The 16,205-nt window shown below is 36.5% G+C and overlaps 1 pseudogene across 1 annotated transcript; it reads left to right on the top strand.

Annotated features, from left to right (window-relative positions):
• Positions 1-3,321: 3,321 nt before the first annotated feature.
• LOC144248951 (nucleosome assembly protein 1-like 1 pseudogene) lies at positions 3,322-6,455 on the top strand (annotated as a pseudogene). Its single transcript, XR_013344409.1, has 2 exons — positions 3,322-4,658; positions 5,318-6,455. The product of XR_013344409.1 is annotated as a nucleosome assembly protein 1-like 1 pseudogene (transcript).
• Positions 6,456-16,205: the final 9,750 nt, after the last annotated feature.

Below are 16,205 nucleotides of genomic sequence, written 5' to 3'. Positions count from 1 at the left end.
AAGGGGGTCTCCTTCCCTCTTCCATTCAATTCCCCTTCTCCCTCCTTTTCCCTCCCACCTCTATTCCCTATTAGAGGTAATTTTTTTTTCTCATGCTCTTCATCCCTATCCCATTTTGAGTCACCTCCCTTATATCAGAGAAGACATTCGGCATTTGTTTTTTCTGTGTGTGGGGGGTGGGGCGCGGCGATTGGCTAACTTCACTTAGCATAATCTGCTCTAATGCCATACATTTCCCTGGAAATGCCATGATCTTGTTATTTTTTAGTGCTGAGTAATATTCTATTGTGTATAAATGCCACTTTTTTTATCCATTCATCCATTGAAGGGCATCTAGGTTGGCTCCACAGTCTACCTATTGTAAATTGTGCTGCTATAAACATTGATGTGGCTATGTCCCTGTAGTATGCCATTTTTAGGTCTTTTGAGTATAGTCTGAGAAGAGGAATAGCTGGGTCAAATGGTGGTTCCATTCCCAGTTTTCCAAGGAACCTCCATACTACTTTCCAAATTGGCTGCACCAATTTGCAGTCCCACCAGCAATGTATGAGTGTACCTTCCCCCCCCACTTCCCCATCCTCACCAGCACTTATTGTTGTTTGACTTCATAATGGCTGCCATTATTACTGAAGTTAAATGGTATCTTAAGAGTAATTTTAATTTGCATTTCTCTGATTGCTAGTGATAGTGAGCATTTTTTTCGTGTATTTGTTGATTGTTTATTCTTCTGAGAAGTGTCTGTTCAGGTCGTTGGCCCATTTGTTGATTGAGTTATTTGTTTTTTGTTGTTTAACTTTTTGAGTTCTTTGTATACCTTAGAGATTAGAGTTCTATCCGATGTGTGAGGGGTAAAAATGTGTTCCCAGGATGTAGGCTCCCTATTCACTTCACATATTATTTCTCTTGCTGAGAAAAAACTTTTTAGTTTGAATTCATCCCATTTGTTGATTCTTGGTTTTAATTATTGTGCTATAGATGTCTTATTAAGGAACTTGGGCCTAATCACACATGATGGAGATTATGGCCTACTTTTTCTTCTATTAAATGCAGAGTCTCTTGTTTGATTTCTAGATCCTTGATCCATTTTGAGTTAACTTTTGTGCATGGTGAGAGATAGGGATTCAATTTCATTTTGTTGCATATGGATTTCCAGTTCTCCCAGCACCATTTGTTGAAGATGCTATCATTGCATGCTTTTAACATCTTTGTCTAATATAAGGTAGTTGTAATTTTGTGGGTTGGTTTCTGTGTCCTCTATTCTGTACCATTGGTCTACCAGCCTGTTTTGGTGCCAGTAACATGCTGTTTTTGTTATTATTGCTCCGTAGTATAGTTTAACATCTGGTATAGTGATACTACCTGTTTCACTCTTCCTGCTTAGAATTGCTTTAGCTATTCTGGGTCTCTTATTTTTCCAGATTAGTTTGATAAGTGCTTTTTCTATTTTATGTTAGGAATGACATTAGGATTTTGATCAGAATCACGTTGAATCTGTAGAGTACATTTAGTTTTTAACTCCTCTCCTAATGTGACTGAGGTGCAACTATATAATAATTGTAGAGCTCATGGGTTTGCCAGTGAATGTACACCAAGAGTTCAGACATGTGCACACATAGGCCACCAGCAGACCCAGGGTGTGAGGGGCCTCTGGAGACTTATACTTAGGGTCTTGGCCTTGGTATTGGCAGAAGGAAAAACCCAAGGGAGGAAAAAACAGGTGGATACACATAAACAACTCTCTCAGCAATAGTCCCTGGATTTATAAATTTCCCAGTAACTTTCTTCCTGAGTCAGTACCTTTGAACCATCCATAAGAGGAATGGCCATCTCTCACATTTTAGAGAAAAAGCTACCCCAACCTCTCCAGAGGGATCACCCCTCATTGGCTTCCATCCACCAGCCCAGGAACCTGGAAGCCAGCACCACTCAAGCACAAGAGGCACATCCACCCACCAACAACTAATGTAGCCAGATATCAGATAAGGACGAGAAAACATAAATCACTTTTGGAGCTCCAGATCAACAGGAACAAGGGTCAGTGCACATGGAAAAGGTTTGCCATCATTATTAATGTGATCCTGCCATCCCTTATAGCCACAGACACATACATGCCACCTAGCCACAGAGATCACCCAGGTACTGACAGACATGCAGCTACAATCTATATTTTTCCAAATGTAGGCTTATACATTCCCATATACTCTACACTCCCTAAAATATGTGCACATGATATCACCAAATACTGAATTTGCACACATAGACAGACACAAACACACACACACACACACACACACACACACACAATCTACCTGTTAACAAAAGTCACACAAACCAAGTACTAAATTTTCGGGAAAAATCACAGACTTGATTCTCAAGAGAAATACACACTGAATAAACATAAGTAATATTGCTTCATCCCCAAAATACACAAAAATCCCTTACCAAGATTGAATACAACCAGGTACAACTTAATTATAAAAATTATATAATTATAATTATAATAATATAACATCCATAACCCTAAAGGACATTGGCACAACCCCAACATACACACATAAACATGACTCTACATCCCCAAAATCATTTGATCTGCAAACACTTATTCCCAAACACACATAAAGTTTCCTAGGCCTTCTCCAAGTGTACACATCAATGAGTCAACTACAATCTAGCTATAAGCATTTCCCAAATACAAACGTAAAACATGTGTGGCCCGAATACATATATTTTACCAGTGAATTCTCTAATCTCACATCTTCCCAATCAAACAAACAAATAAAATACATATGTTCACAAAAACACTCCATCCAAACACTCCTCTTAATAACTAACCACAAGTCCCACCATGCAATAATTACCATATATACTTTCAGTACCTAAGCCTCCTCACTCGTATTCTCATATAAACATAACTCCTATATTTCCACTGTGGAAACAAACACCAGCTACTTCCAGCTCAAGAATGAATATATAGCCATCACATAGTCTAAATGCATTCACAGCCCTATATTACACGGGCTTGAGAACTCAGATGTCTGTCTGAATCTACATATCTACAGTATTCTCACAGACCCAAAAGCACATGCAGCCACTCAGTCACTATGAACAGGTATGTACAGGACTGCTCATATCTCCTAATGTACACAGTCACAAGCCCACAACACTGTGGAACTCTGAAAATCCTCAATTGCATAAACTTCCTATCTGCCAAAATGCTTGACTGTATACCCAGAGTTCTTCATGCCCAAATCTAAAACAAATACACACCAAAAACCAATTAAATCACAATCAATGATCTTTCTTACAAAGTCTCGCTTTTTTAGCGCCATCTGCTCTCGGCGCCGCCTCCTGCTCCTCCCGTCTCCGCTGCCTCCCTGAGTCACTGCCTGCGCAGCTCCGATCGCCTGGCTCCCCGTACTAACTGCCGGTATTTGAAGTTCCTACAACATGGCAGACATTGACAACAAAGAACAGTCTGAACTTGATCAAGATTTGGATGATGTTGAAGAAGTAGAAGAAGAAGAAACTGGTGAAGAAACAAAAATCAAAGCGCGTCAGCTGACTGTTCAGATGATGCAAAATCCTCAGATTCTTGCAGCTCTTCAAGAAAGACTTGATGGTCTGGTAGAAACACCAACAGGATACATTGAAAGCTTGCCTAGGGTAGTTAAAAGACGAGTGAATGCTCTCAAAAACCTTCAAGTTAAATGTGCACAGATAGAAGCCAAATTCTATGAGGAAGTTCATGATCTTGAAAGGAAGTATGCTGTTCTCTATCAGCCTCTATTTGATAAGCGATTTGAGATCATTAATGCAATTTATGAACCTACAGAAGAAGAATGTGAATGGAAACCAGATGAAGAAGAGGAAATTTCGGAGGAGCTGAAAGAAAAGGCCAAGATAGAAGATGAGAAAAAAGATGAAGAAAAAGAAGACCCTAAAGGAATTCCTGAATTTTGGTTGACTGTTTTTAAGAATGTTGACTTGCTCAGTGACATGGTTCAGGAACATGACGAACCTATTCTGAAGCACTTGAAAGATATTAAAGTGAAGTTCTCAGATGCTGGCCAGCCTATGAGTTTTATCTTATATTTCACTTTGAACCCAATGAATATTTCACAAATGAAGTGTTGACAAAGACATACAGGATGAGGTCAGAACCAGACGATTCTGATCCCTTTTCTTTTGATGGACCCGAAATTATGGGTTGTACAGGGTGCCAGATAGATTGGAAAAAAGGAAAGAATGTCACTTTGAAAACTATTAAGAAGAAGCAGAAACACAAGGGACGAGGGACAGTTCGTACCGTGACTAAAACAGTTTCCAATGATTCTTTCTTTAATTTTTTTGCCCCTCCTGAAGTTCCTGACAGTGGAGATCTGGATGATGATGCTGAAGCTATTCTTGCTGCAGACTTTGAAATTGGTCACTTTTTACGTGAGCGCATAATCCCGAGATCAGTGTTATACTTCACTGGAGAAGCTATTGAAGATGATGATGATGATTATGATGAAGAAGGTGAAGAAGCGGATGAGGAAGGGGAAGAAGAAGGAGATGAGGAAAATGATCCAGACTATGACTCGAAGAAGGATCAAAACCCAGCAGAGTGCAAGCAACAGTGAAGCAGGATGTATGTGGCCTTGAGGATAACCTGCACTGTAATAGCCTATACACAACTATTATTTACTTACAGCCTTATGTTTTTGTATTTTCTTGGTAGACTCAATAATTTTTTTTTAAAGGAAAGGAATTGATATTTTAAAGACAAATTTATTCTACCTAGCATTTTAACTATAGCTTTTCTGTCATATCTGTTGAATGCACAAATTCTCACGCATGTTCATTCATTGCTGCAGTTTGGTTCTTCTGGAATATTTGTATCATGTAGCTATTGGAGTACAACTATAAAAATGAACAACTGTTAAATTAAGCTAAATGTTTTTTGTTTGCTATTTTTTTTTCCTGATGAACCAAAGTAGTTTTCAGCTGGTAGTAAGAGTGACTTTAAGTCTGCTTGCAAAGTTGTGCTTTTCATTTATTTGTTACAGAAATGTAGTGAATTTTTACTAATATAACTCATCATTTGAGAGAAGAAAAAAACCCATAACAAACATGGTTAAGAATTTCCAGTAAGACCAAACTCGATAACTGTTAGGATTATTAAGAAGTGTAGTTAATTTTAAGGAAACCTAACTCATAATTTGGTTATTGGTTATCACAGGGAGGTGAATAAAATAATTTTCAGAAGGTTATTAACCTGATAAAGTGTACTTGTAATTTTAACTTCCATTAACTAAGCATCTTTTCTTTGTGGTAGGATCTACCTTCTGCTTTCCTGGAAAGGATGAATTTACATCATTTGACGAGCCTATTTCAAGTTTTTGTTGTTTGTTTGCTTGATTTGTTTTTGCAGCCTAAAATAAAAATGTCAAATATAATTTTAGTTCTCACAAGATAATGTCTTAATTTTGTACTAATTCAGGTTAGACCCAGAGGCTTGGATTAAAGGTTGTGCCCAGTTTACCATATTATTGAAGGAAAGCATGCCAGCTTCATAAGCCAAGTGGAAGGGAAAAAAAAAAAAAGACTCTTAATGATGTGATATAGTTTTAAAAAGCAAAAAAGTTAAATTTCATTTCCTTTGGGCTAGAACCAAAGCCCTAAGCCTGTATGGTTTATTCTAATTCTTATTGCTTTAGTATGTCATTTACCCATGCTTCTGTTTACTGTGTATTAAAATGGGTAGTACTGTTTACTTAACTACCTCACAGATGTGTTAAGGCATATTAAGTTAAATTTCATGAACTGTTTCTCAGCCTTTTTAAAAGCTTAAAAATTTGGGCCTGTTTTGTATCACAAGAGTGATATTCGGCATTTTTTTTTTTTCATACCAGGCTTCCATAATTAACTGGAAAATGAAGTGAAAACACTTCTCTTCTGGATCTGGCCAGACAACACTCTTTCAGATCTGTGCATGGCCCCTATTTTAATGAAAATTGGATGGGATGAGTGAACTATTCAGTAGGTCCAAGGATTTTTTTCCAGGGTATCAGATGACCATACTGTAACAAAATACTATAGAGATCATGGGACTAAAGTGGTAAAAAGACCATTTGGGGAAGGGGAATGCAATTAAATTTGAGACTATAGAGCCACATTTAAAATACCTCAGGCTTATTACTGTTAATTTTGGGGGGTGAACTTTTGGTCTGACAGTGAGGGTGAACTAAATGAATTGTAACAACAGGAGGGTTTGACTTTCTGCTGTTAATAAAACTACATTAAGTTCACTTTTAGAAGTAATAGTTTTCTTTTGAAAATTTAGTATTAAGGTTTTAGAATGTGAAGACATTTTATTATTTGTATAGAATTATCCATGCCTATTCCTGAGATTTTTAACTAACTACTGGAAATCCTTAACCAATTATAATAGTTTTTTTCCTTCATTTTCAAAATGATTTTGATTGCTTTGACTTAGATAGTCTGTAATTTTTTTAACCATAATCTAAACACAAGCTTTTTCTGAATTTAAAAATTTTGATCTAAAGATAGAATCCCATTTTTAATGAATTGAAAGAAGCAACAAAATCACTATTTTTGTTTTATTCCTTTAGGAAACAGCTATGCCAAAGTGAAAAGATAGTAATACTTCATCTTGTTAAATAATCGGTGTGGTCTGCACAGGGATTGTTTTCTTTATAAAATTGGAGTTTCAGGGAATGTCAGTGTTCATTTATGCCATTTCTTCAGTTCCAAAGTGGTTCTATTCCATTCTAGAAATTTGAAATATGTAATTTGAAATCCTTAATAAAACTTGAAATTAATTTTATAAAATATACTGGTGATATTTGGATTTTTTAAAAACATGAATATACTTTTTTTAAACATTGGAAAACAGATATCTAGATCAGGCTGTTCTGTGCTTAGTCCGCTGTGACCTGTAAATCTGTAACAGAGCCACCTCCCTAGTCCTGTTAGATAGAGTTAATTTGAAAACTAGAAAGGAATTCCATAATTCTGACAGATTTTATTGAAAATGTAGCTACAGATACTTTTGAGACACTTCAGAGTTTCTTTTTATGTGCTTAATTTTTGGTTTCCACTAACCAATTCACTATCAGGTTAGTTCTCTCTTTTTTTTTCCTATTAGAAATGGTAAAATCCCATATAGTCACCTATTAAAAAGCTTATAAGACCTGTCATTTTATGGTCATTCAAGTATGACAAGCAGAGAAAGAGTTGATTAGTCGTTAGTTAAACCTGGATGTCTGAAAGTCACATCTGTGTAATTTCTTTTATATAGGTTTAGTGAAGCAGTATTTGTAATACTCTTATCTAGATGTTAAAATTTCTTAATTGTTGGAATTGGTGAGTTGGTACCTAAGAAAAATGGGATTCTACCTCTATTTCCTTTCGAGCTCGTTTAACAACAAACATGAAAGGGAGACATCTTTGGTAGAAATATTTTTATTTTTCTGTGAATTTAGGTTAACATATAACTGATGTATGATAAGGCCCCTGAGATAACTGGATTAACAGTGTTGATATTACTGCTGCTTGTAAGACAGTATGAATTTGTGGATTTATCTGAGTTGCTGACTATTTCCATTATTAAAAATGAAGATAAAAACTAGATTGTTTGTGAAAACCTTATGCCATGCAGAAATGTTAAACAAATGAAAATATCCTTTGCTGTGATTTCAAGGCTTGGTTTAAAATTTGAGTCCATTTATGGATTTAGTCTTAGAAAGGTTTTTAGCCTTTTATTTTTGACTAAGCCAAGCTGAATGTTATTTTAAAATTATGGAACAAATAGTCAAGTATAAGTTCTTTGTAGGAACTTTAGAAAAGAGAAATATATATGTAATTCAGTTTTTTAAAAATCTGCATTGTAATATACTTGAGTGCAATTTTGTTTTGAAAAATTAGTGTTCATAATTAGGTAATTTGCCACTTAAAAGCACTAAGTAAATGTAAGTGATAATGGTGAAATAATACTGAAATTAACTTAATAGATGTATACTGGTAGTTTTTGTATACTGAATTAAAAATCCAGATATTAAAATATAAACTGGATTTAAAAAAAAAAAAAAGTTCTTGGACTGAAGATTCACATGACCACCATGTAATTTTGGAGAAATGGGAACATTCTTAGTGTATGAAATTACTTTCTTTAAGGAGGAGTGTTCATCCATAGGAAATTTTTAATTTATGTACTTAGTATACTGTGTATCTTGTGTTTCTTCCATTTGACATTCTGCTGTACTTTCAAATTTATCAGTTAAATAAGTTTAATGACTAAAATTCTTTGGTATAAAACAAGGGCAGGGGCTCGGGTTGTGGCTTAGTGGTAGACTGCTCACCTAGCACTTGTGAGGTACTGCATTCGATCCTCAGCACCACATAAAAATAAATAAAATGATATTTTAAAAAAGACACAAGGGCATAACAATTTAGAAATAAATTGCTGGCAGGAAATAAGTCATCTTATTTAAAAAATTTTTCATATTAGAAATAGCATTCATAGCTTTTGTTGATCTTTTAATTACCTGTTTTGATTTTTATTATTTCAGAACTCTGTAGTATTGCTTAAAATAAAACCAATGCTTTTTAATTTCTCATGTTTTACACCTAAAAGGAGGAGGAGGAATTGGCAATAAGCACTTCAAAATGCAACTGCCAGAAGTTAACAGATTTAATGACATTTCCATGATAAAGTTAGCGAGTTGTTGCTTAAAAAAAATTAATGAGGCTATTCTGGTTTTTGCTAGAATACTCAAAAATTGTGTAAGTGTTTTTAGCAGAGATTTCAAGAATGAGTAGAATTTTGTAAAGTGCAGTTCAGGTGGAGGAATCAAAAATGTGATGATTGTGTAATCCTTCCATTGGAAGGCAAGAACATTCGAAGTCTACCCCAACTTATATATGACCCCAGAGTCATATATAAGAAATTGAAAAGTAGGTAAATGGATATAAGGAAGGGGTGAAGAAGTTGTGAACAAGGTGGGATTCCAGAGCTGTGAATCTCCTTAGTCAAGTTCCAGATTGATATTTTAGGTTCTCTCTGATTAATGATGTGAATTACTTTTCCTCTAACTTTGAAATTATAATAGTTGAAAGAATTCTTGTATATTAACTTTTGTTGAGTATTCTCATATGCATGGATATATACTATTTATTTCCTGACGTGTTTGACAGAAAGCTGCAGACATAATAAACCATTTACCTCAACACTGTATTTTTTTTCCTTGGTATGGAGGCTTATTTTAATTAGCAGTTAATCAAAATTGGCAAGTCTTATACTATCACAATTAATTTTGATGTTTTTATTGTCCCAGATTCAACGATTGGTATCCTGTGTGCTTTTGATACATCGGGTTTTGAGTATGTGCATACTTTATGGCTAAGAAAGATTTTAGGAGCATCATTGGCTTTTTCTTTCCCAGTCCTGGAATGTGCCATTTCTTTAAGAATCTGTTCCTTACAGTGGACAATGTTATTTAGAATGCAAGTCCTGGATGTGCTTGTTTCTGGGGTGTTTCTAGCCCCTTTCAGATGAAAAACTTAGAAATTGTACATCAAATGCTTTGAAATTCAATCCAATACTTAATATTTGTCCTAGTCTTATCAAGTCTATACTTGTAACTACCTTCAAATAAATGAAATTGACTGATCCAATAAAAAAAAAAAGTCTCATAATTCCAGTCACCCCCAAGAAACACTTAAAATAGATATGAAGTAGAACAGAAGAGGGTGGACATCAGAGGAATTTTCAGGAAGCAGGTTTAATGGCTGTAGTTGACCTATCCAGAGTATGGTTCATGCCTAAAACATTCTCTGGAAAGATATTTTGGAAATATTTTGAACTTTATATCCCATGGCAGGTGGGGGCTTGAAGGTTCACTTGACAAGTGCTTTTCATTCTATCCGCTAGTTCAGACACAGGTTTCACAAGTTTTTACCAAGAAAACAGAGACAATATCTTTTGTACAACAAGTTTACCGATTTTAACTTTACCACACCTTTTGTGTGTAAATCTGGCATTTACAAGAAGGAGGATGCTACCAAGCACAATAATCTCTTCAGACAAGCTGTTGATCTGACAAGAGGAGAGGCTTAATTATGGCAAGAGTCTTTTGGATGAGGGTATTTGGTGTGTTTCAGATACACATAACCTCATACCCTAGAAAAACACATACCAGTCACTATTACCCAAAATGCAATCACACAAACTCTCCCTCAATAACTGAGTAGACTCGGACCAAACAAATATACTTATTATCATATGACATCAATTTCTATTCTCAAATGAAAACATATGCAATCACCTGTAGGTTGAAAATATGAAGTTCAACAAAAATCTCAGATACACAGACACTGCTAACTCCTCCTACATACTCACAAAGGATACCCCTTCATTTCCAAGAACAACACCATCATCTCAAAGCCCTAAATAAGACATACACAGCAGTCCCTCTTAAGACATTATCAACAGAAACTGTACACCTTCATGGGCCATGTACACATAACTTGTAACACCCCAACACCCTTAATCCCATTCTCTCCAAATCTCTGTACATCAAAGAGTATGTCTCAAAATTCTCACCTAGGCACCATAAACATACATATACATTCTAAGATCTGAAAATGCATAGATCCAACACTGAGTGGTAAAATAACATCCTAGCTCTTCTCAAATGCATGCACACATTCACAATGGGCCACAATGCCCAAAACACCTTCAGAAACAGCAATAACACCCAAAAACGCATTCTTCTAGAAAGGCACTGACCCAAGAAATCACTCAGACACAATCTTTACGCATGACAATCAAACACTCACACATAAGATAATTCATGATGTCCTGTTTCATTTTCTTTCATATCTCTACACATGAAACACACAAGAACACAAAGTCCTAGTGCTAGAAGCCCAAGTTCACAAACACACACACAAATACACAAAGACATACACACACACATACACACACACACACACACACACACACACAAGCACACAGGATAAGATACCCCATACACAGTCTGAACACAGACACATTCAATTAGCAATTTGTTCAATGCTATTGATCTTCTAACATTGCAGATAAAAGTGGAGGGATGAAAATGCAGATTCCATTCATACACCTTGGTCTTGAAAATATAAGAGAATAGAAAAATGCAAAGCAGAGAGCACATTCCCTCCTATAAAACAAAATGTTCTTAACATTCACTCAATGAGTGCTCAATATGAAGAAAACATTTCAAATAGAAAGAGAGCCTTCTCAGGTAAATATTCTTCAGAGGTAGCTCCTTTGGGACACTGAAGGGGTACCTAAAGGAGAGGATCATCCCAAATAGACCCTTTTGAGTACACACTGTCAGCCCAGACAGATGTCTCCTAGCTGGGAGGCCACACCATTGTGCAATGTGTGTTCCCATGCCAGGCCCAGGCTTGTTCACCTGGGGTCCCTGTAGCCACATCCACTCCTATTTCTGAATGGGGTCTACAGTGCTCTCATACAAGAGGTCATGGGCATCCTTACATGACACAATTATAAACTGGGTACATTACTGTCATGTTTGTTGCTCAAAAGTTGAGTGAAGGAAGTATCAGCTGCTCCCTGCTACTTAGAAACATTGGAGGTGGGTTTGATTATAGGATTTTGACAGAAGCTGTCCTAATCACTTTACAACACTGTGACAATTTACCTGAGATCAACACTTTCAAAGAACCAGAGATTTATTTTGGCTCATGATTTCAGAGGTTACATTCTATGATTGCTTGGGTCTCTTCCATCTGGACCTGTGGCAAGGCAGAACATCTGGAAGACACTATGTTCTGCTCACCTCATGAGAGCTGGGAAGCAAAGAGAAACAGAATAGAAAAGAGAATAGAGACAGAAATGCACAGATGTCCCAGTACCCCTTTAGGTGCACATCCCCAATGAATTAATTTCATCAACTGAGCCCTACATTCTAAAAGCTTCCCACACCTCCCAATAGTGCCATCAGGTGGGAAACACAGGTATAATAGGTGAATATTTTGGGGAAACTAAAGATCAATACCAGAATATCTATCCCTTGTCCCCAAAAGCTCATGTCTGTCTCCACAGAAAAAAAAAGAAGCATTCAGTCCATCTAAAAGACTTCACCAATCTCAACAGTGCCTTCCTTTCTCAATTGTCCTCACCCCAAGTTTCCTCTGAGACTCAAGGTATCACAGTGATTCTGAACCCTAAATTAAAAGTTTTTTTTTACTCCACTCTCTTCTTTTTGATTTACAAACATAGCTTTCTTTCTCCCCACACCCTCACTCTATCATAATGACTAACCATAGAATTAGTTAAAAGTACTAACCCTTGCACTGGGCACTTCTCCTTGGTAGTTCACAGGAAATGTCCAAATGAAAAGACATGGGCAGAAGTGTAGAGCAGAGACTGACTAGAAGGGAAACCAGATGCTCACACCTTCAGAATGCAAGCATCTAAACAATCACATTATCTTAGATTCACAGATCCAGATGGCTCATTGTCCACTGGACCCAGAAAAAACCCATACAACCCCAGATCCTCTAAAGGACATTCTGTCAACACTAGTGAACTGCCCTTGTGCCCACCTGCCCAACACTGAGAGAACAATACCTCATGCACACTGTATACATTTCACTCAACAGCACTAAGCACGATGAAACCAGGAGCTAGCCATTCATTTCTGACAAGCTGGATTGTTGAAAAATGAAGCCTTTCTTCTCTCACCTCTCTGGCTGTCTCAGGCAGAGCAAAGCAGCACAAACATTTTATAGTTGTTGTGATGTGTCCCTGATGCCCCACTCACAATGCTTGTGCAATCTGTAAGATATGAACACATTGTTGCCTGAACATATTTACTTCACGCAAATGCCTGTTCATAAAAATGGTGCACACACACACAATGGAAATATGCTAGTAAATAATTCAAAGGTAGGTAAGAAAGCCTTGACTTTTAGTGTACAATGTACATCTATCTCAAGACTAACTTCAACCTAACAACCCAATGCTTATGAACACCAAACTGAAAGGGATGAGCAGCATCAGCTACCATAGCTGGTTACTGGCAGCTCCAGCAGACAAAAAAATATGTGCACAAAATTTACCTGCCCTAGGGTACTAACTTGAATTCCAATCCCAAATACACAAACAAAATCGCATTAACACCTCCAGACAAAAATACACCTCATGGCTTCTGAGCAGATGAACATCTGATATATCCATCCCAAACACACAGAAACACCACCTGTTACTACGTGAATTTTTGGAGAAAAATACCCTATTCAAACTAAATGTTCAAGCACATTCCTACAAGTTTTCATACAGGTGCAACATTGGTTGGACACATACCTGTACAACAAATACACTGCTCATATATACCCAATGAATATCTTACAGGCACAGACTCTGGAAAACCAAAAGTATATAACCAGTCATCTCTTGAACTACAATAGACCTACATGAAATCCCATAGTTCAAAAATATACACATTCCATAACATCCAAAGATACAATATATTTCCAAGCACACAATGAACCTCTCACATGTGCCAGAGTACACATCACAAAAGTCCAATGAATTCAAAATACACTCAGACACCAACAATTTATACTTCACAAATGCATGAGACTAAACATAATTATATACCAGGACCACACATTCTATGAACATCACCAAAATCATCAAGAATTACATGCCACAATAAACACAAAACACAATTCCTGAGAATCCTGTATACACAAATTCTAAATACACACATCCACAAATCCATGAACATGCACCTAATAACTTGGGTGCCTACATACAAAACACAAAAACGCTAGTCTTGCATGCAATCAGACAGGGAGTTCAATACCAGAACACTCGAAAAACCATGCACACATTAATCTCTATCTATGGATCAATATATACATAATTTCTGAACAGGAGAGAGAGACACATAAATATATCCAAATCATGAATATAGACAGTCTTTAAAACACTACACAGTATTCCACATCTCCAGAATGCAATTTGCCAACCTGACCACACCTAGAAATGACACAGCATTCTCCAAAGAAATATACTTTGAATACTCCTAGCAACCTCATTCCCAATGAAGAAATTTATAGAATTCAACCATTCATTTACAAATCCAGAAACCAATTTTCATGCCTGAGACACAAAAAAATCTCAAGAATATAATTTAAAATACACATAAGCTCACTTACAAAATCTAAATTATAATGGGCGAGTAAAACACATTTTGTTTTTACTCAAATGCTAACAAATTACTATATCACGTATCCCTAAAACATATAAACAAAATGCCCATAACCTTCATATATATGCACAGTGTCACCTCTTCATCACATATCAGTTACAAATAACTTTCTATTTGAGAAAGTTACAAATAACTTCCTCATCTCCCCCAGTTACAAATAATTTTCTACTTCATACATATATGGCCCCAGAAAACAGACATCAACTGCCATGTCCCTTAAGCACAAATACTAATTGACACCTAAATATTCTCCTTCTCACAACTATTACTGATACATGCAACACAAATATACCCACAAACACCTGAGCTGTGGTAGTGAATACAAACTGAAGACACAAGTAACTCTCCATATGCATCTAATTTCTACAGTTACCCATTACATAAAAATATGCAAATATACCAAATTATACACAAAACATTATACTATCTTCATATACAAGTTCACACACTCCCAAATATGAATAAATCCTTGTCTATAAAAATTCAGAACCCTACCAACTCCACACCACACTTGAACATATTCATCCTACTACTCCACAAAATTAGTAACTGACCAGCCTTCAAGCACACAAGTACATATACATGAATAAAGAAAAGAAATTTTTTATAAAACTCCACATAACCAAGTATATTCTATATCCCAAGTATATAAATACCACTCCTCCATTTCCCAACAATATCAATCACATGGCAAACCCATAGATTTAGACCCAAACACATTCATTAACATAGCCCATAGGCAAACACACATATTACACCCAAACATCCCAAGGTGCGTTCATGAGCCTAAACAAATAAACAATGGCCCTCTAAATACATCAAACCCTTCATAGTCTCACAAAAAACATCATGACTTTCCCTTGGTCTCAAATAGCCACACAGACACCATCACACACACCAGTGAACACATATCAGATTCTCATGGGTAAGTTTAAAACAAAACAAACCCTAAATTTTGAATGCATATCAACATTTTAGGGAAACCAGCATTCAAAAAAAAAAAGAGTATAAAAAACACTGAATCCCTCTGAATTCTTACCATCCCTCCAGAAAAAGCACAGCATCTCATTTTCTCATACAAATAACCACCCCATGATTTTATGCCCATGAAAATGAAAGGAAAACTTCCTGTCATCCAGAAATTCATACAAGGGCTGCCCCAACAGCTCACCAATACCACATAAGAGCATATCGCCAATTTCACTGCACAATACATGAGAAACACAAAAATTGATAAGAAAATATGAATCTTTTTATTGTAAAATGCCTTTTGGTCAAATGGCTCTCTTATGATAATTATAATGAAAGAAACATCATGAAAGAACACATAAGCCTTTCACCCAATGAAAATCCAATTCTCTTAGCTTATACCTACCCTGTCTCTAACAGATCATCTGCACACTATAAACCCAGCTAGAAATGCACAAGATGTTCCCCCTTCTTGGAAACTCCTAATCCAAAGTTATGGGAGAAGGTCAGACCTGAAAAGATGCTTGCCAGAAATGTTGACCATGACAGGCATGGTGATGCACACCTGTAATCCCAGCACCTTCGGAGGCTGAGGCAGGAGGATCGAGAGTTCAAAGCCAGCCTCAGCAACAATGAGGAAGTAAGCAACTCATTGAGGCTCTGTCTCTAAATAAAAGACAAACTAGAGCTGAGGATGTGGCTCAGTGGCCAAGTGCCCCTGAGTTCAATCCCCAGTAACCATGACCCCCGCAATAACAGAAAAAGAAATGTTGACCACAACAAAACCCACAAACCACTCTAATCAAGAATTTTAACAGAGAAACTTTGATCACTTAAGTCTTGTTTAGACCTACTGGACTGGAAATCTTGGTGACATACATGAATAAGATAAGACATACACAGCCCACACTCCAGAAGAGGCTACTTTTCTGAAACACTATAGACAAC

The sequence above is a fragment of the Urocitellus parryii genome, chromosome 10 (assembly GCF_045843805.1).
Source record: "Urocitellus parryii isolate mUroPar1 chromosome 10, mUroPar1.hap1, whole genome shotgun sequence".
Taxonomy (NCBI): domain Eukaryota; kingdom Metazoa; phylum Chordata; class Mammalia; order Rodentia; family Sciuridae; genus Urocitellus; species Urocitellus parryii.
This window is presented reverse-complemented; position numbering and strand designations above follow the sequence as displayed.